This window comes from Pristiophorus japonicus, unplaced genomic scaffold, assembly GCF_044704955.1.
Source record: "Pristiophorus japonicus isolate sPriJap1 unplaced genomic scaffold, sPriJap1.hap1 HAP1_SCAFFOLD_691, whole genome shotgun sequence".
Taxonomy (NCBI): Eukaryota; Metazoa; Chordata; class Chondrichthyes; family Pristiophoridae; genus Pristiophorus; species Pristiophorus japonicus.
Window position 1 is genome coordinate 30,435 of NW_027254604.1, and position 20,593 is coordinate 51,027.

A 20,593-nucleotide genomic window follows, 5' to 3' on the forward strand; every position below is an offset into this window, starting at 1 on the left:
CAAAGGGATATAGATAGGCTCAATGAGCGGGCAAAAATCTGGCAGATGGACTATAATGCAGTAAAATATCAGGTTATCCCCTTTGGCAGAAAAAATAAAACAGCAAATTATTATTTAAATGGTGATCGATTACAAAATGTTGTAGTACAGAGGGATCTGGGGGTTCTTGTACATGGAACTCAAAAAGTTAGCATGCAGATACAGCAAATAATCAGGAAGGCAAATAGAATGCTGGCAAGGGGGATGGAGTATAAAAGTAGGGAAGTCCTGCTACAACTGTACAGGACGTTGGTAAGACCACACCTGGAGTACTGCGTACAGTTTTGGTCTGGAGTTATCTCCAGTTCCGTGCCGAGGGGATTGCTACACCAGAGGGGAGGGGCAACATTTGGAGACACTGATTCCCCACCAATTCCCATTCTCCTTCTTTCTGGTGGATAATGGAGGGGCCACTGTGTGTAATGTGCAAGTCAGTAAGAATTGTCAGCAAGCTCTTTCTAATTGGAGATTGTATTCAGTGGAAACTTTCACACACTATTTTAGATTTTGTACCAAAGATCATTTTAGAATTAAAGTAAAAGATCATAATTTTATTGCAGACTGAATTTCTGTTGTGAGTCGCTGAATTAAGGGGAAAGATAACACACATGGACACTGCAGCCCCAAGAACACAATCAGCAATATATCCAGAATATTAAAGTCCAGTCCAGTTATAGGGTTATTAACATCAGCAGAAACAAACCCCAACTGTCAGAATGAACATGGTTCAGTCGGGATGTGATTAACAGCAGCAATAACAGCAGATTCCAACCTCTGCAGGCACTTGTGAACTCGCTGGTGTCTCAGCAGGTGGGATGACCGAACGAATCCCTTCCCACAATCAGAGCAGGTGAATGGCTGCTCCCCGGTGTGAACGCGTTGGTGTGTCAGGAGGGTGAACTCGCTGGTGTCAGCAGGTGCGATGATGTAGTGAATCCCTTCCTCCACTCAGAGCAGGTGAACGGCCTCTCCCCAGTGTGAACTCGCTGGTGTGTCAGCAGGTTGGATGACTGAGTGAATCCCTTCCCACACACGGGGCATGTGAACGGCCTCTCCCCAGTGTGACTGCGTCGATGAATTTCCAGCTCAGATGGTGATCTGAATACCTTCCTACAGTCACCACATTCCCACAGTTTCTCCATGGTGGGGGTATCCTTGTGACTCTCCATGGTTGGATGATCAGTTGAAGCCTCGCCCACGCACGCAACACATTTACAGTTTCTCCACGCTGTGAATGGTGCGATTTTTTTTAGGTTGTGTAACTCTTTCCACAGGCAGTGCACTGGAACACTCACTCGGGTGTGTGTCTCGGTGCTTTTCCAGTCACACTGATATTTGAAATCTTTTCCCACAGACAGAACAGACAAACATTTCTCCTTCCACTTTCAAAGGCCGATGATATTCAAGTCCTGCTCCGTGAGATCTTGATGCGATGTTTGGTTTGTGTTTCCTGTCTGAAAATCTCCCCTTCGAATACGCTGTAAAAGGAGATAATAAAACTCATCACTGTCAGTGCAAGACAGAAATTCAGAATAGGCACATCTAGGGGCCTAGTTTCAACAGGAGTTGCTCCTATTTTCTTGGAGCAACTAGTTTTTTTTGGAGTATCCTAGAAATTGCAATTCTCCACATTTAGTTTGCTCCAGTTTCAGTCAGTTAGTTCAGTTTCTTTTTAGTTCAGTTTTTTTCCCCAAAAGGGGCGTTACCAGCCACTTATGCCTGTTTTGGCCATTTAAGCAAGTTTAGACATCGAAAAGTTACTCCAAACTAATTTGGGCCTGAGTAAGTGTCCACTTTGGTACACTCAGAAAAACCTTGTGGACACTTTAGAAATCAGGCGCAGGTAGCAAGAAATTGGAGGGGGGGAAGGGGGGCAAGGAAAGTTTGAGGGAAGTTGGAGGATTTTACAAAGCATTAAACACTTCACTTAAAATTAAAGAACCATCATCAATAATACATGATCAATAAATCAATCAATAAATAATAAAAATTAAAAAATAAATTAAAAAAGCAATAAATAAAAAATTTAAAGTTCCTACCTCACCTACTGCAACACCTATCTGTTCGGGAGGACCGGGAGCCCTCCAGCAGCACACAGCCACACACTCAGCCGTGCCTGCCTGACTGATGACATTTTCAAGGGGAAGAGTTCGGGCGGGGCCCGTCGCCGGTGAAGGATTCGGACGTGCCCACCGCCGAGGAGGTGGGAGGGGGGGCCCAGCGAAGAGCTGGTCGGGTGGCCCCATCGCAGAGGTGGTGTTTGGGCGGGCCGTCGAGTAGGTCTTGAGGCAAGAGCAGTGGCGGCGAGGCGAGGCCCGAGGTCGAGCAGCAGCGAGGCGAGGGACTGTGAGGCGAGGTGAGGTGCGGTGAGGCGAGGCCCGAGGTTGGGCAGCGGCGAGGCGAGGGACGGTGAGGCAGGCAGGCCACTTGGCCTGGGCTGGGCCACTCGGCCGGGGGTAGGGTCGCCCGGAGCCACGACGCGCTGGGAGGGCCAGGAGCTACTGCGTGCGCAGCAGCCGGCACTCTTCGGCACAGGGCTGTAGCTCCGCCCCCTACTGCTTCTGCTGCGCTGCGCCCAGTCCAAAGCAGGCCTGATCATCGTGGAGAATCCCGAGGCAAGTACTAGGCGCGCTTTTCCTTCTAGAAAGTCGGCGGAACTCTCGGAGGTGCGCCGTTCTATGGGTCAGTCGAAACTTGGCCCCTAGTTTACATGGAACATTCTTTCCTCTCTTGTTCTTCCAAAGCTGCAAATCCCTGTCCAACACATTTTCCCTCCTGCTTTGTTGAAATCCAAACCTATCACACATTTCTAGACTGTTTCTCCTCCGCTCCCAGTTTTCACCACCAATTCTGGCTGGGCTAAGAAATACACTCACTGGTACACTTCCTTCTTCTAAGGGAGTGGACTCTGGCTGGGTTCAGTTCTACACTCACTGGTTCCCCTCCCTCTCCCTCCCCTGAAGGTGCCGACTCTGGATGGGTTCAGTTGTACACATCAGTTTCTCTCCAATATGTGACCCATGTGCCCAATATCCATGTATGAACCTCGACAGTGAATGTCACAGGCTATTCCACTGTCCTCACCTGAGGCCTCACACGTGCATTTTCCAGCAGGGTCACTGGGCCCTCCTCACAATGGCTCAGTTTCTAAACGATAAGGGGATAAGGGATTATAGGGAGCGGGCAGGGAAGAACATAAGAAATAGGAACAGGAGTAGGCCGTACGGCCCCTCGAGCCTGCTCTGCCATTCAATAAGATCATGGCTGATCCCATCATGGACTCAGCTCTACTTTCTCGCCCGCTTCCCATAACCCCTTATCGTTTAAAAAACTGTCTATTTCTGTCTTAAATTTATTCAATGTCCCAGCTTCCACAGCTCTCTGAGGCAGCAAATTCCACAGATTCACAACCCTGAGAGAAGAAATTCCTCCTCATCTCTGTTTTAAATGGGCGGCCCCTTATTCTAAGATCATGGCCTCTAGTTCTAGTCTCCCCCATCAGTGGAAACATCCTCTCTGCATCCACCTTGTCAAGCCCTCTCGTAATCTTTTAGGTTTCGATAAGATAACATCTCATTCTTCTGAATTCCAAAAAGTGGAGGCCCAACCTACTCAACCTTACCTCATAAGTCACGTCATAATCCCCGGAATCAACCTAGTGAATCTTCTCTGAACTGCCTCCAAAGCAAGTATATCCTTTCGTAAAGATGGAAACCAAAACTGCACGCAGTATTCCAGGCGTGGCCTCACCAATACCACTATATAGCTGTAGCAAAACTTCCCAGCTTTTATACTCCATCCCCTTTGCAATAAAGGGCAAGATTCCATTGGCCTTCCTGATCACTTGCTGAACCTGCATACCATTCTTTTGTGTTTCATGCACAAGTACCCCCAGGTCCCACTGTAATGCGGCACTTTGCAATCTTTCTCCATTTAAATAATAACTTGCTCTTTGATTTTTTTCTACCAAAGTGCGTGACCTCGCACTTTCCAACATTATACTCCATCTGACAAATTTTTGGTCACTCAGTTAGTCTGTCTGTCCTTGTGCAGATTTCGTGTGTTCTCTCACACTGCTTTTCCACCCATCTTTGTATCGTCAGAAAACTTGGCTACGTTACAGTCTGTCCCTTCTTCCAAGTCGTTAATATAGATTGTAAATAGTTGGGGTCCCAGCACTGATCCCTGCGGCAACCCACTAGTTACTGATTGCCAAACCGAGAATTAACCATTTATCCCGTCTCTCTGTTTTCTGTTAGTTAGCCAATCCTCTTTCCATGCTAATATATTGCCGCCAACCTCCTCAACATTTCCTCATAAGAACCCCCTCATCTCTGGAATCCACCTCGTGAATCTTCTATGAACTGCCTCCCCTCTCCTCTCCTCTCCTCCCCTGAAGGTGCTGACTCTATCTGGTTTCAGTTCTGCTTTCACTGGTTTCCCTCCCTCTCCTAAAAGAAGCTGACACTGACTGGGTTCAGTTCTACACTGACTGGTTCCCCTCCCTCTCCTCCCTGAAGGTGCTGACTCTGGCTGGGTTCAGTTCTACACTGACTGGTTCCCCTCCCTCTCCTCCCTTGAAGGTGCTGAATCTGGCTGGGTTCAGTTCTACACTGACTGGTTCCCCTCCCTCTCCTCCCTGAAGGTGCTGACTCTGGCTGGGTTCAGTTCTACACTGACTGGTTCCCCTCCCTCTCCTCCCTGAAGGTGCTGACTCTGGCTGGGTTCACTTCGACACCCACTGGTTCCCCTCCCGTGAAGGTGCTGACTCTGGCTGGGTTCAGTTCTACACTCACTGGTTCCTCTCCCGTGAAGGTGCTGACTCTGGCTGGGTTCAGTTCCACACTCACTGGTTCCCCTCCCTCTCCTCCCCTGAAGGTGCTGACTCTGGCTGGGTTCAGTTCTACACTCACTGGTACCCCTTCCTCCCATCTGCCCCTTCCCTTAAGGCGCTAACTCTCGCTGTGTTCAATTCCATACTCTCTGTTTCTGCTCCCACCCCTCTCCCGCAGGCAGAGTTTAGGGAGCTAGGAGAGGGATTAAAAAGCAGGACCTCAAAAGGTAGTAATCTCCGGATTACTCCTGGTGCCACGAGCTAGTGAGTAGAGAAATAGGAGGATAGAGCAGATGAATGTGTGGCTGGAGAGATGGTGCGGGAGGGCTTTAGATTCCTGATACACTGAGACCGCTTCTGGGAGAGGTGGGACCTGTACAAACCAGACGGGTTGCACCTCAACAGAGCTGGGACCAATATCCTCATGGGGCGGGGGGGTTTGCTCGTGTTGTTGGGGAGGGTTTAAACTAGCTTGGCAGGGGGATGGGAACCTGACAATAGATTCAGTAGGGAGGGGAGTAAAGCTGGAATTAGAAAGCAAAAATAAAGAAAGTGAATTTGAAGGAGAGAGGAAACAAGCAGGAAATAAGGGTAAAAAAACAAACTTAAAGGCTCTTTGTCTCAATGCACGTAGCATTTGTAACAAAATAGATGAGCTGACGGCAGAAATAGATACAAATGGGTATGATCTGATAGCCATTACAGAGACGTGGTTGCAAAGAGACCAGGACTGGGAATTAAATATTCAGCGGTACTTGACAATCTGAAAGGACAGACAGAAAGGAAAAGGAGGTGAGGTAACTCTATTGATAAAGGATGGAATCACTGCAATAGTGAAAAACGATATTGGCTCAAATGATAAGAATGTTGAAACAGTTTGGGTGGAGATAAGGAATAAGGGGAAAAGTCACTGGTGGGTGTAGTCTATAAGCTTCCTAACAGTAGCAACTCTGTTGGTTGGAGCGTAAACCAGGAAATAGGGGGGGCTTGTAAAAAGGGAACAGCAATAATCATGGGTGATTTTAACCTCCATATTGATTGGACAAATCAAATTGGTCAGGGTAGCCTTGAAGAAGAGTTCATAGAGCGCATAAGGGCCGGGTTCCTTGAAAAATATGTAACGGAACCAACCAGGGGGAAGGCTATCTTAGATCTTGTCCTGTGTAATGAGACAGGATTAATAAACAATCTCCTAGTAAAGGATCCCCTCGGAATGAGTGATCACAGCATGATTGAATTTCAAATTCAGATGCAGGGTGAGAAAGTTGGATCACTAACCAGCGTACTAAGCTTAAATAAAGGAGACTATGAAGGTATGAGGGCAGAGTTGGGTAAAGTGGACTGGGAAAATAGATTAAAGTGCAGGATGGTTGATGAACACTGGTGTACATTTAAGGAGATATTTCACAGCTCTCAAGAAAAATATATTCCAGTGAGGAGGAAAGGGTGAGAGAGAAAAGATAGCCATCATTGCTAACTAAAGAAATAAAGGATGGTATCCAATTAAAAACAAGGGCATACAAAGTGGCCAAAACTACTGGGAGGACAGAAGACTGGGAAGCTTTTAAAAGCCAGCAAACAATGACTAAAACAATGATTAAGAGAGGGAAGATAGACTATGAAAGTAAACTAGCACGAAATATAAAAACAAATAGCAAGAGTTTCTATCGGTATATAAAAAGGAAACAAGAGTGGCTAAAGTAAATGTTGGTCTCAGAGGATGAGACCGGGGAATTAGTAACGAGGACATGGAGACGGCAGAAACTCTAAACAAATATTTTGTATCAGTCTTTACGTTAGAGGACACTAACAATATTCCAACAGTGGATAGTCAAGGGCTATATGGGGGGGAGGAACTTAACACAATCACAATCACTAAGGAGGTTAATGGAACGAAAGGCAGATAAATCCCCTGGACCTGATGGCTTGCATCCTAGGGTCTTAAGAGAAGTATCAACAGGGATAGTGGATGCATTAGTTGTAATTTACCAAAATGCCCTGGATTCTGGGGAGGTCCCAGCAGATTGGAAAACTGCAAATGTAACGCCCCTATTTAAAAAAGGAGGCAGACAAAAATCAGGAAACTATAGACCAGTTAGCCTAACGTCTGTGGTTGGGAAAATGTTGGAGTCCATTATTAAAGAAGCAGTAGCAGGACATTTGCAAAAGCAAAATTCAGCCAGGTAGAATCAGCATGGATTTATGAAGGGGAAGTCATTTTGACAAATTTGCTGGAATTCTTTGAGGATGTAACGAACAGGGTGGATAAAGGGGAACCAGTGGATGTGGGGTATTTGGACTTTAAGAAGGCATTTGTCAAGGTGCCACATAAAAGGTTACTGCACAAGATAAAAGTTCACAGTATTGGGGGTAATATATTAGCATGGATAGAGGATTGGCTAACTAACAGAGTGTCCAGATAAATGGTTCATTCTCTGGTTGGCAACCAGTAACTAGTGGATGCTGCAAGGATCAGTGCTGGGTCCCCAACTATTTACAATCTTTATCAATGACTTGGAAGAAGGGATCGAGTGTAACGTAGCCAAGTTTGCTGACGATACAAAGATGGGAGAAAAAGCAATGTGTGAGGAGGACACAAAAAATCTGCAGAAGGATATAGACAGGCTAAGTGAGTGGGCAAAAATTTGGCAGATGGATATCATGTTAGAAAGTGTGAGGTCATGCACTTTGGCAGAAAAAAAAAATCAAAGAGCAAGTTATTATTTAAATGGAGAAAGATTGCTAAGTGCCGCAGTACAGCGGGACCTGGGGGTACTTGTGCATGAAACACAAAAGGATAGTATTCAGGTACAGCAAGTGATCAGGAAGGCCAATGGTATCTTGGCCTTTATTGCAAAGGGGATGGAGTATAAAAGCAGGGAAGTCTTGCTACAGCTATTCAAGGTTTTGGTGAGGCCACACCTGGAATACTGTGTGCAGTTTTAGTTTCCATATTTACGAAAGGATATACTTGTTTTGGAGACAGTTCAGAGAAGTTCACTAGGTGGATTCCGGGGATGAGGGGGCTTACTTATGAGGAAAGGTTGAGTAGGTTGGGCCTCTACGCATTGGAATTCAGAAGAATGAGAGGCGATCTTATCGAAACGTATAAGATTATGATGGGACTCGACAAGGTGGATGCAGAGAGAATGTTTGCACTGATGGGGGAGACTAGAACTAGAGGTCATGATCTTAGAATAAGGGGCCGCCCATTTAAAACAGAGATGAGGAGAAATTTATTTTCTCAGAGGGTTGTAAATCTGTGGAATTAGCTGCCTCAGAGAGCTGTGGAAGCTAGCACATTGAGTAAATTTAAGACAGAAATAGACAATTTTTTAAATGATAAGGGGTTATGGGGGGCGAGCCTGGAAGTGGAGCGGAGTCCATGATCAGATCAGCCATGATCTTATTGAATGGCGGAGCAGGCTCCAGGGGCCGTATGTTCCTATGTACACTGTCTAAGGAAACACTCCCAGGACAAGTGCAGCATGGATTAGATACAGAGTAAACCTCCACCTACACTGTCCTATCAGAGACTCCAAGGTCAGGTACAGCATGGGTTGGATGCAGCATAAAGCTCCCTGTACATTGTCCCATCAAACACTCCCAGGGCAGGTACAGCATGGGTTAGATACAGATCAAATCTCCCTCTACACTGTCCCATCAAACACTCCCAGGGCAGCATATGGAACATAAGAAATAGGAGCAGGAGTAGATCATTTGGTCCCTCGAACCTGCTCCGCCATTCAATAAGATCACGGCTGATCAGATCCAGGCCTCAACTCCACTTCCCCGCCTGCGCCCCATAATCCTTGACTCCCTTATCATTGAAAAATCTGTCGATCTCCACCGTAAATATATTCAATGACCCAGCCGCCACAGCTCTGAGGTAGCAAATTCCAAAGATTCAGAACCCTCAGAAGAAATGCCTACTGATTTTGGTTTTAAATGAGCGATCCCTTATTCTGAAACTACGCCCCCTAGTTCTAAATTCCCCCATGGAGGGAAACATCCTCCCTGCATCTACCCATCAAGCCCCCTCAGAATCTTATACCTTTCAAAAAGATCACCTCCAAGTCTTCTAAACCCCAAGGAGTATAGGCCCAACCTGCTCAAACTTTCATCTCAGCAATCAACCTCATGAACCTACTCTGAACTGCCTCCAGTGCAAGTGTATCCTTCCTTAAATAAGGAGACCAAAACTGTGCGCAGTACTCCAGGTGTGGTCTTACCAATGCTATATACAGTTGCAGCAGGATTTCCCTACTTTTATACTCCATCTCCCTTGCAATAAAGGCCAACATTCCATTTGCCTTCCTAACTAATTGCAGTAACTGCATGCTAAATTTTTGTGTGTCCTGTACAAGGACCCCCAGATCCCGCTGTACATGGCATTTTGTAATCTCTCCCCATTTAAATAGTAATTTGCTTTTTTATTTCTCCTACCAAAGTGGATAAGCTCACATTTTCCCACATTATACTCCATCTGCCAAAGTTTTGCCCACTCACTTAGCCTATCTATATCCCTTTGTAGATTATTTGCATCCTCTTCTCAACTTGCTAGGTGAGCACAGGTTCTGTACACAGTAAATCTCAGTCGACATTATCCCATCAAACACTCCCAGGGCAGGAACAGCACGGGGTTAGATACAGCGTAAAGCTCACTCTACACTGTCCCATCAAACACTCCCGGGGCAGGTGCAGCATGGGTTAGATACAGAGTAAAGCTCCCTCTACACTGTCCCATCAAACACTCCCAGGGCAGGTACAGCACGGGGTTAGATGCAGAGTAAAGCTCCCTCTACACTGTCCCATCAAACACTCCGAGGGCAGGTACAGCACGGGGTTAGATACAGAGTAAAGCTCCCTCTACATTATCCCATCAAACACTCCAGGGCAGGTAGAGCACGGGGTTAGATACAGAGTAAATCTCCCTTATTACAACAGTGACGACAATCCCAAGTACTTCATTGGCTGTAAAGTGCTTTGAGAGGTCCGGTGGTCGTGAAATGCGGCAAATAAATCCAAGTCTTTCTCTCTCTACACTGTCCCATCAGACACTGCCAGCCCATAACGAGCAGGGCTCAGGGAGGTTGGTTGCTAGGCACTGCAGTGATGTCATAAAGCAGGGCCATTCAGCCCAGCGGATCCTCTCCTTGTCCCTTTAAAGGTGGAGAGCTGGGACATCCTGTCTCAACACACTTCCCCTGTTCATACTGAGAATCTCCAGGGAAAGCCCCAAGGCCCAGAGTGTGGAACACAACCAAGGGAGAAAGAGGAGGAGAGCTGGTGCAGTGTGGAAGATGAGGGAGGAGTCTGCTCATTCCAAGGGGCAGATTAGACAAAGTGCTTTGAGTGGTGGGTCCAGTAGTGAAACTGAAATGAACCCATAGGGAATAAATAAAGATCCAATCCAAGGGAACAAGCAACGGGTCATTGGGCAGAAATCACAACTGGCCCAGAATTATTCAATGGGCGAGCATCGATTGTTTATTGTGGGAAGTTCTACACTTCAACCATCCATTGAGTGAAGAAGTGTTTCCGAACATCTCTCCTGAATGACCTGGCTCTGATTTTATGATTATGTCCCCTCGTCCTAGACAACCACCACAGCAGAATCAATTTCTCTCTATCTACCCTAGCAATTGCTTTCAAATTCACACTAAATTCCCACAGACTAGGTAGAGTATGATTTGATACAGAGTAAAGTTCCCTCCACACTGCTGCAGGGCAAACTTCAGTGTCCTTCCCAACTGCGCTGCTGGCAGCTTATCAATTAAAATTCAGCAGCAGTACGATCTGTCACTGCACTGAAAACTTTCCACCCGCAGCTCCTGATCAGTTTCAGGTTAAAGCTCCCTCTAAACTGTCCCATCAAGCACTCCCGGGGCAGGGGCAGCACGAATTAGATACACAGTAAATCTGTGTCAGAGGAAACTGTACCCCAGTGAGAGTCAATGCCAGAGGAAACTGTACCCCAGTGAGGGTCAGTGCCAAAGGAAACTGTACCCTAGTGAGAGTCAGTGCCAAAGGAAACTGTACCCTAGTGAGAGCTAGTGCCAGAGGAAATTTTACCCATGAGAATCAGTGCAAGAGGAAACTGTACCCCAGTGAGAGTCAGTGTCAGAGCAAACTGTACCCCAGTGAGAGTCAGTGTCAGAGCAAACTGTACCCCAGTGAGAGCTAGTGCCAGAGAAAACTGTACCACAGTGAGAATCAGTGCCAGATCAAACTGTGCCCCATTGAGACAGTGCCAGAGGAAACTGTAACCCAGTGAGAGCTAGTGCCAAAGGAAACTGTACCCCAGTGAGAATCAGTGCCAGATCAAACTGTGCCCCATTGAGACAGTGCCAGAGGAAACTGTAACCCAGTGAGAGCTAGTGCCAAAGGAAACTGTACCCCAGTGAGAGCCAATGCCAGAGGAAGCTGTAACCCAGTGAGAGCTAGTGTCAGAGGAAACTGTACCCCAGTGAGAGCTAGTGCCAGAGGAAACTGTACCCCAGTGAGAGTCAGTGCCAGAGGAACCTGTAACCCAGTGAGAGCTAGTGCTAGAGGAAACTGTACCCCAGTGAGAATCAGTGCCAGAGCAAACTGTACACCAGTGAGAATCAGTCCCAGAAGAAACTGTACCCCAGTCAGACAGTGTCAGAGGAAACGGTACCCCAGAGTGCCAGTGGAAACTGTACCCCAGAGAGTCAGTGCCAGAGGGAACTGTATCCCAGTGAGAGTCAGTGCCAGAGGTAACTGTATCCCAGTGAAAGTCAGTGCCAGAGGAAACTGTACCCCAGTGAGAGTCAGTGCCAGAGGAAACTGTACCCCAGTGAGAGTCAGTGCCAGAGGAAACTGTACCCCAGAGTCATTACAATTCAAAATATCTTCAGTTATCAGCAACAAATTGTATTTATAACGTGCCTTAAACATAGTAAAATGTCCCAAGGCACTTCACAGGAACTTTATCAAACAAAATTTGACACCCAGTCACATAAGGAAATATTAGCACAGGTGACTAAAAGCTTGTTCAAAAGAGTAGGTATTAAGGAATATTATAAAGATCGAGAGATTTAGGGAGTAAATTCCAGAGCTTATAGCCTCGGCAGCTGAAGGTACGGCCACCAATATTGGAGGGATGAAAATTGGGGCTGCTCAAGAGGCCAGAATTGAAGGAATGCAAAGATCTCTGAGGGTTGTAGGGCTGGAGGAGATTACAGCAATAGGGAGGGGCAAGATCCTGGACTGATTTCAAAACAATGATAAGAATTTTGAAATTGAGGCATTGATGGAGCAGGAGCCAATGTAGTTCAGCGAGCTCAGGGGTGATGGATGAACGGAAATTGGTACAAGTTGGGATGCGAGGGCTGAGGACAGATTGATTAGAATAGGCCTATATTCTCTGGAGTTTATTAGAATGGAAGGTGATATCATTGAAACTTAAAATTCTTCGTCGAATATTCAAGGTCTGGATAGTCTCGAAGTAGGGATCCTAGTATTAGAAGAGATCGCCCATTTAAGACTGAGATGAGGAGATATTTCTTCACTAAAGTTGTGAATCTTTGAAATTCTCTATCGAATAGAGATCTTACTGAATTGTGGAGTAGACGGGAGGGGTTGTATGGCCTACGCCTGCTGCTATTTCTTGTGTTCTTGAGTAAGGATTACGAGCAGGAGTGTTTTTGATGAGCTTAAGTTTGCGGAGAGTGTGAGGCCGATCAGAAGAGCATTGGAATAATCCAATGTAGCGGTAACAGAGGCATGGATGAGAGTTTGAACAGATGAGCTGAGGAAGAAGTAGAGACCGGCGATATTATGGAGGTGGAAGTAAGTGTACTCGGTGATTGAGGGAATATGGGTTCAAAAGCTCATCTCGGGAACAAGTACGACGCCAATCAATAAACTGCAACTCTCCATATCTGTGTTTCAGTATATTAGAATGCTACATATCTCTAGTGATCAATTAATCAGAAATGCTTCGATATTAGTAGTTATCAATATATGTTCCTATAATTCTAAATGTTCATGAACGAATAAATGATTCTATGGACGATAGGCCGTGCTGGCCTTTCAGATGGGTCTGTGCATCGTGATCAGTGAACTGTCTCTGTGCTTCCGCTTCAATCTTTCCATTGGCTTTCTCACCAGATGGGAAATATTTGAACATTGAGATCTGATGGTGTCGGTGTGAGTGTAGCCGCACCTAATGTACAGAGACCGGTCCATCTGCTGGGCTCTGCCTCAAACTGGAGTCACCACTTAGATCAAAGCCCTTTACTCTAAAACACACACAAGATTCACTGAGACTGTGTTTAGAGACAGAAAGTGATCTCACTTCACGGCCTCATGCTGGATAATTGTGCTCGGTGGTCAGACTCTCCAAGTCTCATTTCCTGCCTTACCTTGTAACCTGTGTGTACTGTCTACAGGACCGGTGTGTATCTGAGTAAATGGCACTTTCTCTTACCTTTCTCCCCAGTCGATCTATTGAAGCACTTTCAATTGGAAGGGGTTCACTGGTTGGTGCTCTCACAATCGTGCGCTGGTTCACCTGCTGTTGTTTCTCAGTCCACAATCCCTGTTTCCTTCCAGCTGTGGAACTTTCTCAATCACTCCGCCATTCACCGGGAGATCTAATTATGGCAGGGCAGAAAATTAGAAGAATATTAATGTTGTGAAGTGGAATGTAGTGTAAATTGTTTTTCCAATGTTTCAGAAACATATCTGTTCAGTATTTCTGTTTGATTTTATCCTTTTCCTCAGATCCCTGTCCGACCCGTCTGGACTTAGAGAAAATCACCAGAATTCTCCCCAAGTTACACACTAACTGATCTCACTGGGCTCCCAGGTTACACACTGTCTGATCTCACCAGGCCCCCGGGTTACACACTGTCTGATCTCACCGGGCCCCCGGGTTACACACTGTCTGATCTCACTGGGCCCCCGGGTTACACACTGTCTGATCTCACTGGGCCCCCGGGTTACACACTGTCTGATCTCACCGGGCCTCCGGGTTACACACTGTCTGATCTCACTGGGCCCCCGGGTTACACACTGTCTGATCTCACTGGGCCCCGGGGTTACACACTGTCTGATCTCACTGGGCCCCCGGGTTACACACTGTCTGATCTCACTGGGCCCCCGGGTTACACACTGTCTGATCTCACTGGGCCCCCGGGTTACACAATGTCTGATCTCACTGGGCCCCCCGGGTTACACATTGTCTGATCTCACTGGGCCCCCGGGGACGGGGGGCGTAGGGACAAGGAGGTGGGTAGGAGCAGGGGAGGGGAAAAAGAATGGGGGTGAGGGAGAGGAGAGGGAGAAGAGAGGGATAGGGGGACGGTTATCGAAGTCCCTCAGCTTTCCCAGGAACGCTTCCCCCCTCCCCCTCACAACTCTGTCCCCCTCGCCTGTCGGACCTCCCCACTCCCCGCAAACGTCAGTCTCCTCCCTCCCCTGTCATTCTGGGGGTGTGCCTGTGTGAGCGTGTCCATATCTCTTACCCCCGCCCCCCCCATGTCTCTCTTCACATCTGCCACCCACCCGCCCCCGTTCTCTCGCTCTCTCTCCCGTACCCTCCGTTGTCTCTCTTCCCCCATCTCTCTCTCTCTCCCACCCAGTGTCTCTCTCCCCCCCCCATTCCGTGTCACATGCCTCCCCCTCCCTCTGTCTCCAAGGACACTCGCCCTCAGCCCCCTCTCTACCCCGGGACACTCTCCCTCGGCCCCCTCTCCCCCCCGGGACACTCACCCTCGGCCCTCTCTCCCCCCCGGGACACTCTCCCTCGGCCCCCGCTCCCCCCCGAGACACTTTCCCTGGGCCCCCTCTCCCCCCAGGACACTCTCCTTCGGCCCCCTCTACAACCCGGGACACTCTCCCTCACCCCCCGGGACACTCTCCCTCGACTCCCTCTCCCCCCGGGACACTCTCCCTCGGCCCCCTCTCCCCCCGGGACACTCAGCTCCGCTCACTTTCCGCTATCTTGTTTAACTTCACCAACGGCCGGCCTCCGGGCTCCCTGGACATGCGCAGTGCCGCCTCACGGCGCGCTCAGGGAGGCGTTGTCCGCCCCTGCAATTGGCTGATTGACTTGATTGACAGGCCGTCCACCAATCGCAGCCCAGTATCTTCCTTTTCCCCCGCCCACTCCCACAGTCGGAGGCGGTGCCGCTCACTCAGCGCCAGTGACATCACCAATCCGGCAGCGCAAGCTGCGTGACGTCATCAACCCAGCAAGAAGGGGTGTGTGACATCAGAACCCCAGCAACGTGAGCTGTGTGACATCAGTAACCTGGCAACGCAGTCTGTGTGACGTCATGTAGCCTGGCGGGGAGGACACAGACCCCACAGATTGGCCGTGCACCGAGTCTGGCACCAGGGGAGGGCACCCACCCCGCAGAATGACCGTGTACCGAGTCTGGCACCAGGGGAGGGCACCCACCCCACAGGATGGTGTATACCAAGCCTGGCACCAGTGGAGGGCACCCACCCCACAGGATAGCCGTGTACCGAGTCTGGCACCAGGGGAGGGCACCCACCCTACAGGATGGTGTATACCGAGCCTGGCACCAGGGGAGGGCACCCACCCCACAGGATGGCCGTGTACTGAGCCTGGCACCAGGGAAGGGCACCGACCCCACAGGATGGCCGTATATTGAGCCTGGCACAAGGGGAGGACACAAACCCCACAGGATGGCCGCGTATTGAGCATGGCACCAGGGCAGGGCACAAACCTCACAGGATGGCCGAGTTCCGAGCCTGGCAGCAGGAAAACCATGGGCCCATTGGTTGTCACGTGTGTGTCCAGTGGGACGGGAGCTGTGGGATTTATCATCAGTGACAGGCCCAGATTACCCAGGTGTATCAGCGCTGCATGGCCCACAGGACAGGAACAAGAAGGAGAGAATGTTCTGAAGTTCTATCCTGTACTTACAGTGATGACTTTTGTAAACTCCTTTTACAGGGTATTAGAAGAAGAAGATTAGCACACGGGAAGCTCAAACCTAAAGATCACATCCATATCTGCCAGAGTCAGATGATTCATCAAGAGCTGATTATCATCGTCCTTTTACATAAGAACATAAGAAATAGGAGCATGAGTAGGCCATACGGCCCCTGGAGCCTGCTCCACCATTTAATACAATCATGGCTGATCTGATTATAGACTCAGGTCCACTTTCCTGCCCGCTCCCCGTAACCCTTTAATCCCTTATCGGTTAAGAAACTGTCTACCGCTGTCTTAAATTTATTCAATGTCCCAGCTTCCACAATTCTCTGAGGCAGCGAATTCCACAGATTTACAACCCTGAGAGAAGAAATTTCTCCTCATCTCAGTTTTACTTGGGCGCCCCCTTATTCTAAGATTATGCCCCCAAGTTCTAGTCTCCCCTATCAGTGGAAACATCCTCTCTGCATCCACCTTGTCAAGCCCCCTCATAATCATATACGTTTCGATAAGATCACCTCTCATTCTTCTGAATTCCAATGAGTATAGGCCCATTCTACTCAACCTTTCCTCGAAAGTCAACAACCTCATCTCCGGAATCAACCTAGTGAACCTTCTCCAAACTGCCTCCAAAGCAAGTATATCCTTTTGTAAATACGGAAATCAAGGCAGTATTCCAGGTGTGGTCTCACCAATACCCTGTAAAACTGTAGCAAGACTTCCCTGCTTTTATACTCCATCCCCTTTGCAATAAAGACCATGATACCATTGGCCTTCCTGATCACTTGCTGTACCTGAATATTAAACTTTTGTGCTTCATGCACAAATAACCCCAGGTCCTGCTGTACTGCAGCACTTTGCAATTTTCCTCCATTAAAATTTTAACTTGCTCTTTGATTTTTTTTGCCAAAGTGCATGACCTCACACTTTCCAACATTATACTCCATCTGCCAAATTTTTGCCCACTCACTTAGCCTATCTATGTCGTTTTGCAGGTATTTTGTGTCCTCCTCACCACACATTGCTTTTTATCCCATCTTTGCATCATCAGCAAACTTGGCTATGTTACACTCGGTCCTTTCTTCCAAGTTGTTAATATAGATTGTAAATAGTTGGGGTCCCAGCGACACCCATTTATCCCAACTCTGTTTTCTGTTAGTTAGCCAATCCTTTATCCATGCTAATCTATTACCCTCAACCCCGTGAACTTTTATCTTGCGCAGTAATCTTTTATATGGCACCTTGTCAAATGCCTTCTGGAAGTCCAAATACACCACATCCACTGGTTCCCTTTTTTCCACCATGTTCGTTACATCCTCAAAGAATTCCAGCAAATTTGTCAAACATGACTTCCCCTTCATAAATCCATGCTGACTCTGCCTGACCGAATTATACTTTTCCAAATATCCTGCTACTGCTTTTTTAATAATGGACTCCCAACCACAGATGTTAGGCTAACTGGTCTAGTTTCCTGCTTTTTGTCTGTCTCCTTTTTAAATAGGGGCATTACATTTACCATTTTCCAATCGGCTGGGACCTCCCAGAATCCAGGGAATTTTGTGAAATTATAACCAATGCATCTACTATCCCTGCTGTTACTTCTCTTAAGACCATAGGATGCAAGCCATCAGGTCCAGGGGATTTACCCGCCTTTAGTCCCATTATCTTACTTCTTAGTGATTGTGATCAGTTCCTCCCCCCCTATATTCCCTCGACTGTCCACTGTTGGAATATTGTTTGTGTCCTCTACCATAAAAACTAATACAAAATATTTGTTTAGAGTTTCTGCCATCTCCATGATCCCCATTATTAATTCCCGTTCTCATCCTCTGAGAGACCAACATTTACTTTAGCCATCTTTTCCTTTTTATATACCTATAGAAACTCTTGCTATCCGTTTTTATATTTTGTGCTAGTTTACTTTCATAGTCTATCTTCCCTTTCTTCATGATTTTTTAGACATTCTTTGCTAGTTTATAAAAGCTTCCCAATCTTCTGTCCTCCCACTTGTTTTGGCCACGTTGTATGCCCTTGTTTTTAATTGGATACCGTCCTTTACTTCTTTAGTTAGCCACGGGTGACTATTTTTTCTTTTACACCCTCAATGGAACTGGAACTGGATTGTAGTGGGACTTTCAGGAGAATATTAAAGTTGGCACCACAGAAATAATTACATCTGAGCGTCGCCATCAGGGCAACCTATTACCGGGGCATTCATTCATCGTGGGCCACCCTGACCTGCGAGAGGACACCACCGCAGGTCGGGAGGATAAAAGAGCAGCGAGGGTCCTGGAACATTGTGGGTCATCCCGACCTGCGAGAGGACATATTCTCATCCGTTCCGTGTACTGCTTTCGTCTGCATAGTGCTACATGTAACATGATTCGTGATCGGTATTGAAATGTATCCTGGAATGTAATGTAAACCTGTTATTATCTGCTCCATGTAATACCCTTATTTGCACAGTACTACATGTAACGTGATTTACGGATTGTACTAAACTGTACCCTGAAATGAAATGCACGGTAGTGCATCGAATGGAATTGCTGTCAGCATCTAAATGAATTGTATGGAATTGCTGACCGCAAGGTATTGAACTATTTTCCAATGTATTGTGAAAATTTTATATGAATAAAGTATATTTTTGAAAAAAAAAAAGCCACCATGGGTCAGGAGGATAAAAGAGCATACCACTGCAGCTTCCAGAGTGAACTGTTACAAGTGTGCGACAGCTTCAAGGTGGGCGACTGGATGACATCATCAAAACCCAGGTCGCAGTTTGGTGCGTGGGCAGGAACATCGGCGGGGTGCAGGTACAGCGGAGAAGCGGGAAGGTCGGGGCGGATGAGCGGTGAGAGATCGTGGTGGAGGAACGGTGAGAAATCGTGGCGGGGGTGCGGTGAATGAGGGTACGGGGCCCAGAAGAGCCGAGGGCCCAGGGGCAGCACGGGCCTGCCCACACTGTGTGCGCACTAGATCCTTGCAGCAGAGCAGGTCTCCTGCTGTCCTGGTTAACCCTTGCCGCTGGATAAAGGCCGAGCTCTGTCAATCACAAATTAAAACAAACCAGGCACAGGCATCTTCCACCCTTCAATTGGAGTTCAGGACTGGAATATCGGCTCCTTCATTGAAACAACTGCAAACCCATGTGGAAGCAAGTCATCCTGGTTCCAGGGACCGCCGATGATGATAAAGACCATTGTTGGGGAGATTGCGGGTATTCCCGGGATTCTGTAGATATTGTGGGAGGCCGATTCGGTGACAATCGCAGATCCACCCCGGAATAGACAAAACAATCTGTGACCCTCCTGTGAAGTGCCTGTGGACCTTTTACTGTGATAAAGGCGCAATATAAAGACAAGTTGTTGTTATTGTCCCGCCAATCCCTCTTTTTTTTCATAGGCAGTCCCTCGGAATCAAGGGAGACTTACTTACCCTCCTAAAATATGAGTTCTTTAGTGGTTGAACAGTCCAATACGAGAGCCACAGACCCTGTCACAGGTGTGACAGATATTCGTCGGAGGAAGGGGTGGGTGGCACTGATTTACCACATGTTCCTTCCGCTGCTTGCGCCTGACCTCTTCACACTCGCGGCGTTGAGATTCGAAGAGCTCAACGCCCTCCCGGATGCACTTTCTCCACCTCGAGTGGTCTTCGGCCAGGGTCTCCCAGGTGTCGGTGGAGATGTTGCACTTTATCAGGGAGGCTTCAAGGGTGTCCTTGTAATGTTTCCTCTGCCCTCCTTCGGCTTGTTTGCCGTGACGGAGTTCCGAGTAGAGCGCTTGCTTTAGGAGTCTCATGTCTGGGGCATGCGGACAATGTGGCCTGCCCAGCGGAGCTGATCGAGTGTGGTCAGTTCTTTGATGCTGGGGATGTTGGCCTGGTCGAGGACGCTAACGTTGGTGCATCTGTCCTCCCAGGGGATTTGTAGGATCTTGCGGAGACATCATTGGTGGTAATTCTCCAGCGACTTGAGGTGTCTACTGTATATGGTCCATGTCTCTGAGCCATACAGGAGGGCGGGTATTACTACAGCCCTTAGACCATGAGCCTGGTGGTAGGTTTGAGGGCCTGGTCTTTGAACACTCTTTTCCTCAGGCGGCCGAAGGCTGCACTGGCGCACTGGGGGCGGTGTTGGATCTGGTGGTCAATGCCGGCCCTTGTTGATAAGAGGCTCCCGTGTTTTGGGAAATGGTCCCCGGCCGGTGTCCAGGGCCCACGCCGTGGACCTTGCTGACTGGGGGGCAGTGCTGCGCGGCCCGGCCCAGCGGGAACAGGCTGCTGGAGGACCTTTATCTGATGGAGGTTTAGTGTAAGGCCCGAGCTCTGGGAGCCTCAGTAAATACGTCACAATGTCCTGGAGTGGGACCCAGGGGCAAAGGTCACCGCCCGTTAAACATTCAACATTTAAACCCAACCACCAAGCTCCGAGCGCGAGCCTCGCTCAACCCACTTCAGCGCCTCAGGGGCGGCCCCGTGCGGGGCTCTCCGGGGATGCGGATTGGTAGGAGCGCCTGTCACTCAGAGTGTGGGAGGCGGGTTTCCGGAGCGGGGCAGTCCTGGAGAAGGGGATTGGCCAGAGCGCCTGTCACTTAGAGTGAGGGAGGTGGGTTGTCGGGGCTGGGCTCTCCCGGGGGAAGGTGATTGGCCCGAGTGCCTGTCACTCAGAGTGAGGGAGGCGGGTTTCCGGGGCGGGCCCGGGCCTCAGTGGGACTCGGAGGTCGAGCAGTGTGTTTGAGCCGGGCGCCAGTGACGCTGCGCTGGAGCCGGTGGGAGCGGTCGCC

The 20,593-nt window shown here is 48.4% G+C and overlaps 1 long non-coding RNA gene across 1 annotated transcript; it reads right to left on the reverse strand.

Annotated features, from left to right (window-relative positions):
• Positions 1–569: 569 nt before the first annotated feature.
• Positions 570–20,252, reverse strand: LOC139256199 (uncharacterized). Its single transcript, XR_011592154.1, has 3 exons — positions 19,245–20,252; positions 13,329–13,494; positions 570–1,517 (listed from the first exon to the last, which is right to left on the reverse strand). It is a non-coding gene; the product is annotated as an uncharacterized lncRNA (long non-coding RNA).
• Positions 20,253–20,593: the final 341 nt, after the last annotated feature.